Source organism: Cryptomeria japonica, chromosome 1 (assembly GCF_030272615.1).
Source record: "Cryptomeria japonica chromosome 1, Sugi_1.0, whole genome shotgun sequence".
Lineage (NCBI taxonomy): Eukaryota > Viridiplantae > Streptophyta > Pinopsida > Cupressales > Cupressaceae > Cryptomeria > Cryptomeria japonica.
The window spans coordinates 632,144,493-632,157,608 of NC_081405.1; positions in this window are offsets into that span (position 1 = coordinate 632,144,493).

Sequence of the window (13,116 nt, forward strand, 5' to 3'; positions counted from 1 at the left end):
TCCCAACTAGTCATCCGACAAGTAATAGATGAATATCAGACTAAGGATGACAAACTCATGTCGTACAAACAAATGGTGGACAATTTAAAGGCATCATTTACTACTATCACCTTTGAGCAAATACCTAGAGATCAGAATCGAGCTGCTGACGCTATGACCACCATTACATCTCTCCTAGATCTTCCACATAATTCAACCCGCTATGAGTTCTTGGTAGAATAGCTTTGGATTCCCACTTATGATATCCCTAAATCTGAGAAGATATGTCGCCTTGTCGGTTCTGAATCCCCATGGTATGGTGAGTTATACACCTACCTCCGTGATCACACACTTCCTCCTAACCAATTGAATAACCAACATAAAACCTTCATTCACCAAACCACTCTATATACCATTATTGTTGAAACCCTATACCAACACAGTCTTGATGGTACTCTCCTTCGATGTTTGGAACATGATGAGATAACAAAGGCCTTGGAAGAGGTGCATGAAGGAATTTATGGAACTCACGCAAGCGGTCCTTCACTAGCAAAGAAGATCATACACGCTGGATACTATTGGCCATCCATGGAAAAAGACTCCTACTATTTTGTCAGAAAATGCAAGAAATGCCAAGTTCATGGAGACCTGATACATGCACCAGCACATGAACTGCAACCAATCACAACACCATGGCCCTTTTGTCAATGGGGACTTGACCTTGTGGGTAAAATCCATCCATCTTCATCCAACAGCCACAAATTCATTATTACTGCTACCGAATATTTCACAAAGTGGATCGAATCTATTCCACTTACCCAAGTCAACGGCAAGCAGATCACCTCATTCATCCTTAATTACATCATCTGCCGGTATGGTGTACCCATGTCAATCATCACAGATAACGGGCTTCCATTCAAAAATCAGGATGTCTGTGAACTCTGTGAGAAGTTTCACATCCAACACCGCTTTTCCACTCCCTATTACCCACAAGGAAATGGTCAGGTCGAAGCATCCAACAAAAACATATTGAGAATCCTCAAGAAGATAGACAATGATGTCGGTCGTGATTGGCACGTTCAATTGAATCCAACACTATGGGCATATCGAACTAGCATTCAATCCCTATAGGTGCAATTCCCTACTCACTGGTCTATGGCGCAGAAACCATCCTTCCTATTGAGGTTGAGATACCATCTCTACGGGTTTCCTTGCATAATCTCATAGATGATGAAGCATACAGAGTATCACGTCTTCAAGACTTAGAGCTACTTGATGAGAAACAACAAGCTGCATATAATCACCTCAAAGCCTATCAGTAGCGCATGAGCACAAGCAATAATCATCGAGTTAGACCTCGTACATTTGAGGTAGGTGATCTTGTTCTTTGAGAGAATCCTCGTAACCAACCAAACAAAGAGCATCAAGGAAAGTTTGAATCAAACTGGCTGGGTCCATATGTTATCACTGTTGTATTTGGGTCCGGGGCATATCAGTTGGCTACTTCAGAAGGAGAACCGCTAGTAGATTCGATCAACAACATGCACCTCAAACGGTTTTATACATAAGCTGTACAGAGCATCAGGCTCCAATGCATATTAGAAAAATACCAACAACACTCAAATAAATGTCCTGAAGAAAATACAAAAAAATCAAAATAGTAAAGAAAAATCATGCATCTAAACGGTGAACAACCACTCCAGTGGCACCTTGGGTAAGTGCGATGGTGAAAACCTGGCAAACAGGCACCACTCATAAAGGCTATGACTCCATTGTCTTTTAGACTTATTATGATCACATTCATTGCATCCACTCATCCATCAGTCAAAACCATGGCTTGTTATTGATCTGCAATCAAGGATAGTACTTCATGCGTCTTGCATCCCGCTTTTTCATAGTCATGTCTAAACTGGGGGCAATGCTCTTAACCTATTGATGGAAGTGGATTTTGCATTACTTGTGATTCATTGGGTTCTTCATTCGGAAAACAATCAAAATACCAAAAACACTCGAAAACAATCACAAAATACCAAAAACATTCAAAAACAATCACAAAATACCAAAAACATTCAAAAACAATCACAAAATCCAAAAACATGATAAAACATAAAAAATCAATCAAAAACATGGAACCACCTTTGTACATACACATCCAAGTAGATACCAAACAATCATTGTGAAATACTCAAACAACGATCACTTATCACATCAACCAAACAATCAACATCGACACGCAAACTGTCTTAACAAGGATGCATCCTTCCTTACCAAAACAAAGACAAGATGACATTTTTTCTTTGACAAGAAAATTCTATTTAAGCTATCAAGTACTTGGTCGGTTTGTTAGTTATTTATATCAGGTTCCTACGCTACTTCAAGATATCCACAAGTGATTAGAGTGGTCGGGATGGTTCCTAGGTATCATTTTGTTTGTTTATATTCTGCAAATTATTTCAATGAAGTTATGGGGCATGTACTAATGGTGTCTACGTGGGAAGTTCACTAAGCTACATGATCATATGCAAAATACAGTCATGGATCACTATGGCTTGCTGACTACATCATATACCTCAACCATATGAGCATGAACCATTATGGAGGGTCCATATTCTTTTTTCTTTATTTATGCTCCTTGTTTGCAGGTACAATGATCCATCCTTGGTTCCTACTGCCTCATCCAAGATCGATACTATCATGCTCAATGATGAAAATAAAGTACTATGGATCGTCATTTCATCTCATCTGTTTATATTGCATTATGTTGCATATCACCCATCCATTTAATCATTCATTATTCATATGCATGGTTTTGTATGCAAGTGTGAACAAGATTAATATGAGAAGTTATTTGAAAAATGAATTGGTCTTGGATACAATCACGACAGAGTTCTCTGATACATCATCAGTGCATCATGCAAAGTCTAAACAACCTTACATTCATCTCATGAGCACATCATCATTTCATTAGATTTAGTTGCATTTAAATAAACCTAGTTCATTATCATATGCTTGCATATAGGTTTATTAACTTTATTTTTAGTCATTCATTAGAGTGCATTTCATATCATTTAGTCGCATTTAAATACTTATAGTTCATCATCATGTACTTGCATTAGTATCATTACATCATTTCATCATTGCAAACTCATGACATTTAGATTCATTTATATGAAAAATTCTCATCATTGCATTTATTACCATTATTAGCCATTACTGTGCATTCATTTAGTATCATTTACACTCATCATTTATCATCATTTAAACTTGTTTACCATACATTTGTTTAGATTTCTGTAGTTGCATGCATTTATTTATCTATCCACGAGTTAAGTGCATTCATTTATCTATCTCGTATATTCTTATACTCATTCATTTCATCTTACAATAAATTTCATTTAGGATTCATTAGAATGCGTTCATTATCCTTTTAATTGCATTAAGGTGCAATTATTCATTACCTTTGAGTTGCATTATCATTACATTAACATTTCACTCAAAACATATTTTATCAAACATTTAGATCACAAAAAACAAAACCATTTGTCTCAACATCGGTTTATACATTTTACATATGCCTTCATTTAGAAATCATCATATAAACATTTGTACTTTACATTTGTTTATCCATATTGCATTCATTTTAACTATTTAGATACATTTACATAAATCATTCATACATTGAATCAAACATCACTGCATATCATCATCTCATCATCTCATCAACATAAAGCACAAGTATTGTCTATATCATCGTTAGGATCATTTCATTATGCATACATCATCATCATAGCGGTACATACATAAAATATTACACCAACACATCATGCATACATATAAACCTGCATCCACATGTTAGTACCACATTCATAAACATGCATATAGACATCATATAAATAAATCATCATAAACCATGCATATAGGAATCATCTCATCAACGCATACATATAGCAAGTACCAGTATCCATCTAAGCATACATCATAGATCATCATCCTGCATAAATCCATACATATCATCAACATACATATCATCACAAAATATGGGACCTCCTCATATATCATATCATATCGCAAAAATATACATGTATCAGAGTATAATGAAGTCCAAAATATCGACTACCAAGAGCCATCCAAGATAAAATCCAAAATGACAATGTAAAAACATATATAAATACTCTCTCAAATGCCACTCTGACCAGACGCTGCACCACCATCACCACCTGCTCCCCCACTACCACCTGCACCACCTGCACTACCTCATCATGGAGGACCCATCACACCACCACTACTCTGCATCCTCTGAGATCGCTTTGATCTCTCCCGACGCATCTGTGAATAACTCAGTGCCTGCCGACTAGATGGCACCTCCTACTCATATAGACCCCGCCAGTAATCAACCTCTACACCTGCTCTCCATAACTCTCTCGCTAGGGAATCAGTCAACAGCCCATGTCCTTGTACTCCCTCCAAGGCCCAAACTCTCTCCTATAACTAGATCACCCTGTCAACAACCTGATCTCTCTTCCGCAACACTACAGTCAACTCTGACTCTTGTGCAAAAAGCTGCACATCTCTAGCTGCCACCTCTGCCTCCATATCCTCCAACTGACTCTGCAAAACTAATATCATATGATCCCGTAGATCTCCACCACCTATAGCTCCCTCCCCCATATCCATAGGTGCCTCTCCCTCCCCCGCATCCCTACCACCTAATCTCACGCCTCCCTGCATCAAAGGTCCCTGTGATAGCCACAATGGCTGACCACCTCTCCGTCTCCGCTATAACTGTCCACCATCCCCATCTCCACCTCTGAATCCACCACCCCCTCCTCTGCCTCCTCCATCACCGCCTCCTCCATCGCCACCACCTCCATCCCCTCTCCATCATCCACCCTACCACTCCACGACCTCCTCTCCTCCTCTGTCTTTGTCTCCTCTCCTCCTTGAAGGATGTAATCGACTCTGCTGAATTTGATATCCACGGAATCAGATGTGCTGCAATATACTGCGTATACTCATCATTAACACCTGCATCTACAAACCCTGACCTCATCTACCATGGTCTTTCCTGTGGAGTCCTAAACTCTACCAAAGCCTGATCATAGGGTAATACTGGCCCCCATTGGAACCTCTCTTGGACCACCCGTGCATACTCTCCAGAACCACTCGACAATCCCTGCCTCCGTCCAAACCGTCTCAGCACTCTACCAGGTACCTGTCTCTCCACATTGTAGGTTGTCCTACCAATGAGGTATCATGTCATAAACAGATACGATAAGGCCTTTGCATCATCCTCCCAAGGCTCGCACTCAATAGATGACCTCCAGATCACTGTATCCAAATCGTCAAGTGCCCACCGCCACCACTCTAACTTCCCCAGGTGGGGCTGACTCATCATACCGCCATACAATATACATAGGGATGGTCTATTGCCCTAAATCTCAGACGCACTGGTCGAGTCACAGGTAGGTGCTCCCATGACCAAATATGAAGAAGAGTGATCCCCACTCCCAGTGAGATCACCCCTCGGTATACTACCTCATGCAGCTCCCGATATAAGTGCGACAAAACGCATGGTCCCCATGCAAAGCGGGTCCCCTCAATCATCATCTGCTCTATAAGCTAGCCCCAACCAACGACCAGTCCATGTGATTGTCAATCTGGGCATAGCAGCCCCCCAACAATCCCTGATAACATAGCTGATAGTGGCTCATACAAGGCAGCTATATCCTCCCATGCTACTGAGCCATCGTCAATGAACACGTCCTCATCAAAAAATCTCTGCACTGCTGTTGTCCCTCAAGCTTGATCATACATCACTAGCTCTCCTCGAATAGGAATGTGTAGGATGCACCAGAAATCCTCCAGTGTAACCATCATCTCCCCCTGCGCCAAGTGAAACGTACACGTCTCATTGTGCCACCGCTATGCCAATGCTGTAATCAAACCGCGATTCGTCCAAATCACAGGCATATACATCACATCGTACAGGCATGTCGTTGCAATGCAATCAACCTCGACCTCTGTCAATCGATCTCGCAACACCTGTGTGGCTGGATGCCTCTCCCACATCTGTAAGACGCGAAGCTCCTCCTACACACGTGCATCAACCATCATCATCAGTTGTTTTGTTTCAAACTTTCTTAAGTTTAAACCTAGACTATCAATAGATACTTTGATCAAGTATCTTTGGGTCTCAACAGATAAGCAATCATGGCACACCTAGACTTCAACATACATTTATCCTAATGACCTAAGTCTCAATAGGGCTGCTATGGTTCAAAACAACTCCCCTCTCCATCCATCCATCATTGGCATCAAGAGATTCTTTTTCAAAACACTGGGGCATCTATTTTCCTAACAATAGCGCTACTTTGCCAACAATAGCCTTAATATGCTGACAATCACGCTAAACCAACTGCACAATAGCGCCAAACAAACAATAGCGCTACAAACACTATGCAAAAGCGCCATTTAAAAACAACAGCGCTAAACCTGCAAAAGCGCTAAAACAACTATGCACATGCACTAAACAAGCAAAAGCGCTAAAACCACTATGCAGAAGCGCTAGAGCAACACAATAGCGCTAAATAAATTGACAACAGCGCCAAAACACAGTTTTAGCATTGTTGTTTTGACTCAACTTGGACAAGCTAAAAAACATATTAAAAATGCATGAAAAACAAAATTTCAAATTCACATACCGCTGGTTCGTAGTCATCTGGCCGCTGGAATCGATGAACTCACTCTAGCCGATGATCTGCTATCGGTACCGGCATCTTGACTGCTGCTTGCTCTTTCAAAAGGTCACTATCAGAGCTCAGAAACCACTATGGAGACAAATGCAAATGAACCTGTTTTCACCCCTTTCCCCCCATATATACCCTTCGCTGTAACCCTAATTTTATCCCGCTCACCATCGTGGTCCCCTTGAACTTCCAAAGCCTCCCATTTCTCCATTTTATTTCCGATTTCTTTTATTTTTTCACCAGTATTGCTAAATTCTTCTCTTCTACCACCCCACCAATTTTCCTTCTTTTTCGAGAGATCACCCGATTTTTCAAAATTTTCGGCCTATCTTTCGAGGGGGCATACCACCCATTAAATCAACATTTTATGGGGCATATTTCTTCAGATCTATTTTTTTTCTTTGAAATGATGCGATAAACCGCACCGTCTCAAAGAGGGGCAAATGTAGTCACATAAATCTGTCCATTTTAATTAAATGAATATTTGTTATTTATTTGATTAAAAATCCACTAGCCATCAGTTAATTAAATTAATATTTAATTAATTTATCTTCAAACATTCTCTTATTAATTAAATAAATTATTCAATTTATTTTAATTAATTCATTAAACTAAATTTACAATCAATTAAATGAATAAATCCTATTTATTTCATTTAATCCCCTTTCTTCTTTTAAATAAATTAAATAAAACATTTATTTAAATCACTAAATCCCCCCCAACTTGCATTCTCCTAAAAAATGCAACTTGCACCTATTTGTTGAAATAAATGAATTTTATTTTAATAAAAATCCTATTTTCCCTCACCCACCAAACCCACTTGCAATCCTAAACCCCTTCTAGATTCTTCTAACCCCTTCCTAATTAGCCTAATCCATCCCCTAATTATTGTCACATTCCTAAGCAACTTGAAGTCACTTCTCAAAGACTCCAAAGTTTTTGAAAAGCATTAAATGCTTTATGTGTTCAACAATTTAACCTCTAAAATCTTCCAAACCACTAATGGCTCTTACATGACCATTTATGGTTAAATCCACTTGCACCCATGGTTAGGGACTTTGACCCCTAACTCAACCCTCATGTGACCCATGTGTCTCCTCAAACATTTATTGCTTTGACCATGGTTATCCTCACTAACTCTTGCACAAGAGTTTATCCATTGGATAAAAGCATTATTCTTTGAATAATGAATTTATTCACTCAACTCAACATTAACCTTACCTCCCAAGTTAACCCTCAGGTCATGTCAAGCATTTAATGCTTATTCCCTCTCCTCTCAACCCATCTCATGTTGACATTTGTCATCCTGGGATTGGATTGAAAGTCCTCACATAGATCATAAACCATTCAATCATGACCCTTATTGAGACTCAATCTCAACCATCCATTGCTTCATTTTTCTTATAAATAGAGCCCATTTCTTCATAATCCAAATCTTGAAAACTTGTATGCATTTACATTATAGTCATTTTTAGAGAACATTTAGTATAAATCCATCATATTCACTCTTTTGGTTTAAAATCAACACTAGCTAATTAGATAATCTCTCATTTTAGATTTTGTTCACACTTGCATAGCATTAGATTAATCATTTTTCAATCTTGAACCTCCATAAGGCATCCATAGTGCAAAAAGTTGTTGAGAGCTACACTAATTTGGAACTTGGAGAGGAGAGGAACAAGGGAGGAGGAGCTACAAGCATGGTGGAAGGCATTTGGAGATGCCTTATTGTATTTGCTTTCATTGTCAAATGCTTTATTATGTTTTTAGTGTCTCTCTTTGTATGCCTGCTTAGAATAGTCTTTGGTTGATTAACACTAACAACTCTTTGTTTCTTGTTGTTTCTCATATGTGTTATACCACCACAAGTTTTTTCTAACATCTCCCATTTCGCAGAGCATCAATTTTAATTTTGCATTCCCCTCATCAATCTAGTATTATGTATAATGCATCCTCAATCTCTAATCCTAACTCTCTCTTGCCTCAAGTATTGTTGAATCATGATCCATATTCCCTCTAGCACTTAGTATCTCCAAATATTACTACCCATTCCCTTGGAGATGAAGTACCTTTAAAGCATGATCCTTACTCCCTATAGTATCAAGTATCTCTAAATCACAATCCCGACTACTTTCAGAATTGGATATCTATGAATCTTGATCCTTACTCCCTCTAGTATTGACTATATTCAAATATGTGCTTCCTTGAGCATTGAGTATCTTTGGAGCTTGGTTCCTTCTCTTTCCTACATCAAGTATCTCCTAATCCAAATGTTCTCTCTCATCATGCTCTTTTCTTCTAGACTTCAAGGTTCCCTCTTGCAAAAGTTGTTAGTAAAGATATGTATATTTCATTCCTCATTGTCGCACCACTATATCTTTCTAGGATCACAAAAATTTTCATCTCGACACATCCTAGCATCCTTGCATCCCATTTTCTAAACCCTCAACATCAAACATTTAAAAATATTAATGCAAATGCACCAAGTAGAAATCCATTCAAATGATATCCCACTTCATGATTCCTTGGTCCCTTTTATAGTTGCAACCTTTGACAAGAGACTCATTGAACTCCTAGTAGGTCTCTTGCAAATGCACCATTCAACATGTTAATTCAAGGACCTAATAGTCCATCTATAGGTCCCTCTTACAAGTGCGCCTTGTACAAATGCATCCTTTAACATGTGAACCCCCCATTCCTCATGAAAAAGTGTCATTTAGCATGTGAATCCTTGAACTCTTGACCCCTTTTACAAATGCACCATTTGGCATGAAAATTTCCAAACCACTAGTTCCTCTTGCAAATGCATCCTTTTCTTAGAGCCTTAATATTAAAATTAAAAATCCCATCTACCACCATGCACAACTAGGGATTCTATTAATGACCTTATATGAATGTCTCGAGTTAGAAGAAAACTCCCATTTACCTCAACACATGTGAGCCCTAACCAAATCTTAAACCTCTATACAAACCAATTATCTTCATTAGTTTTCATTTTTTGGCTATTTTATCAACAAAACCTAACCCTAGTTTAAGAACTTGTGTTTTGGCTATTGAATTTGAGGATGAAAACCCTTAGGTTCTAGATATCAATGGATGAAGATCATTTTTTTTCCTAGAGTTTAGAGGATAAAAGTCCTTTGACTTCCTCGAGGCAACTACATATAAAGGTTGTCTTTACAGTTCAAGTTTGGAGGAATTTAACATTTTAGGTATTTCAACATGGGTAAGTGTACCAAGATGGTGAACAAAAGGTGGGTATAAGTGTCCACTTTTCTTTTGAAATCAACTAAACCTAAACTTGGAGGAGTATTTTGAGACTCATGCACTCAAAATTTGAAGATACCAGAAGAACAAGAATTGTATAACTCTTAATCTAGTTTCTAAACTACTAAAGTTTTTCAAAAATGGATAAGATTAAGGGGGTCAAATCTTTCACACACAAAATTGTTATTTTTTTTTTAGCAAAACATAACATAGTGTCTAGTGTGCACGTCAAAAGAGTTATAGTTGCATTTACTATTTTGAAAAACCCTCTGGTAGAAAGATAGTTAAGAGTGAGAAATAGAAGTTGTATATTTTTTTTGTAATTTTTAAAAAAGTTTTTTGTAATGATTTTTTGAAGTGGATGCATCCTAAAAATCAAATACCTATTCGTGCACGTCACATAACTTGCACCAAAATAATCAAAAAATCATTTTTTTTAAAAGTGTAAAGAATAAAGTTTAGAACAATAATATATAATTTATTTCAAATTTGGACAAGCAGTTCAAAAGTTATTAATAAAATGGTACACATATGCGTTTGAGGACTATGGTATGTTAATGTTCTTCAAATCTTCAAAACATTATATGATTAGAAAGCTCAAAAGACGTGAAATTATAGTTGTAATTTTACAAATACCCACTTGATAACATGTAAACTTGATGACAAGGAAGTTGAAAAAACAAATTAGAAGAAAAAACTTGTTAAAACGAGGAAAATGAAGCTCCCATGCCTAAAGTCTATCATCCAAGCTAAGTACAAGCCTTAACATGTACGTGTAAAAACTCATTCACGGTTTTGACTCAAAAAATTCAATCAGGATTTTATACGTAAAAAAAATTGATCGGATTTTTTTATGTGTAAACAACTCATATGTGTTGCATTAACTTAAAGTCATGTGTGTGTGTACACACACACACACACACACACACACACATATACAAATATATATGTATATGTGTATATATCTATGTGTGTATATGTATATACATATATGCACATATATACATGTGTGTGTATAGATATGTATATATGTATACATATATACACACATATACACATATGTATATGTGTGTGTGCATCTATGTGTGTGTGTGTGTGTGTGTGTGTGTGTGTGTGTGTGTGTGTGTGTGTGTGTGTGTGTGTCTATATATATATGTATGTGTGTGTATATAAATATATATATATATATATATTCATACATATATATACATATGTACACATATACACACACACACACATATATATACATATATATACACATATATACATATATATACATACATATATATACATAAATAGAGACATTGTCAAAATTAAAAAGATGAAGTTGTTGAAGAGATATTGGAATTTCTCTCTCCCCCATCTCTCTTTCTCCCTCTCTCTCCCTCTCACACCATTGGAGCCATTGCGGTCAAAATTGGGTTTATAGTTCTAGAGTGGATTAACAATCCAAATGTTGAAGATCTCAAAACAATATATGGTAGCCAATGCAAAGCAGAGCTTCCCAATATTGTTATAATTGTCCCTTTATGCCCCAAGAAGGTGGAATGGGTGAAGGACCACCTTGCTCGCATTCATCCAAGAGTCATTTTATTTATGTATAAAGTTAAAAGACTCTTCGTTAGTGAAGATGACTGAAATTAAAACCCCCGAGTGAATGAAGTCTTTGTGTCCCAAGAAATAGCATTTCAGAGTTTGAAGAATGAGGGAAGTGAATTATTTAGTCTCCATCTATTGGCATCCTTGAGGGAAAGTATTCTATGGGACAACAAGTGGAATCAAGGGATACTTGACTACATTCCCTCGGCATTTGGTGAAACTTTTCTCCCTCTCGTGACAAGTCTGATAAGGGATTCTCCCTCTGTGAGATCATATTGATTCAAGTACCTCCCTATTAATATTCCCTCTTATCTACACAATTAAGATGAATGGTAGAAGAAATCCAAGCCAAGCTAAGGACAAAATAAGTCATGTTATGTGATCCTTCAAATGATTATTGCAATCCCATTCAAGATCGCATAATACTTCGAGGCTTTAGAAAAATATTAGAAAAAGCAAGTGAAGAAGGCCTAGAAAAGCCCAGTTGCCTGTGGTCTACTAGAGTATTCATAATACACTTGTGCCTTGACAACTCAAGTTCTCTAGATTTCTTGGGAGTGAACTATGTGTTTCATGGTCCTTGTACTCCATGTTTATTTTAAGTACCCCAAGTTGTCTTGTGAATCTCTTTGAGGATTTACATGTGCAACTTCTTTGTTTTATTGTTGAACATTGAACAAAGGACTTCCAAGCCCTCTCTAGCAATTTCCTCTTTTTAAGTTTCATAATTTTCCCCTCTCTCCCCCACCTCTCCCCCCTCTCTCCCCCCTCTCTCTCTCTCTATCTCTCTCAAGTTCCTCCTCATTATTATGCAATATTTTGTCTATCAGTGGTTGTATGGTTTCAATACAAATGCTCAATTTTTACAATGAATTTCCTATAGTTAGTAATTTGGGATCCATAGTAAGTAGTTGCAAACCCAAACTTGTGTCTTCTTCTATGGGAAAGTGGCACAAGCTAATAGGAGAAATTCCATGGGCAATAGAAGGAATTATTGCACTATCACTTGCTTACATGAAAGCAAATGTCAATTGACTTGGAGTGGTGGACATTCCCAAGCTAAAACACATCGATGCTCCATTTCCTATAGTTTCTTGTCCCATTGGAGAAGATCAAGTTGTAGTTTCTCTAATAAGAATACGAATGAATTCAAGAGTTACTCATAAAGCTTCTATAACTTAGGTAAAATGTGCTTGGCATCCTAACCCTTCAAATACTACGATACTATTGTACTTGTTGTTCTCAATGTATGAGTCTCTTGGAGCTCAAAAATATCAAAATCAGAAAAGAAAAAGGAGGTGTTTGTTTCAAGTGACAACTATTTGTATAGGTTTTAAGTAGGGAGGGTATACTCAAGAAAGATATGTATATAATTATCATTGGATATCTCACATATATCCATCCTTCAAATTGTCAATAGCTTGAAGGCATCAAAATGTGAGAGCTCTTTTGGAATCTCTAGCTTATAAAGCCGCTAAACCCCTTGCATTTACATACACTCATAATAATAATAATAGAAGATGAT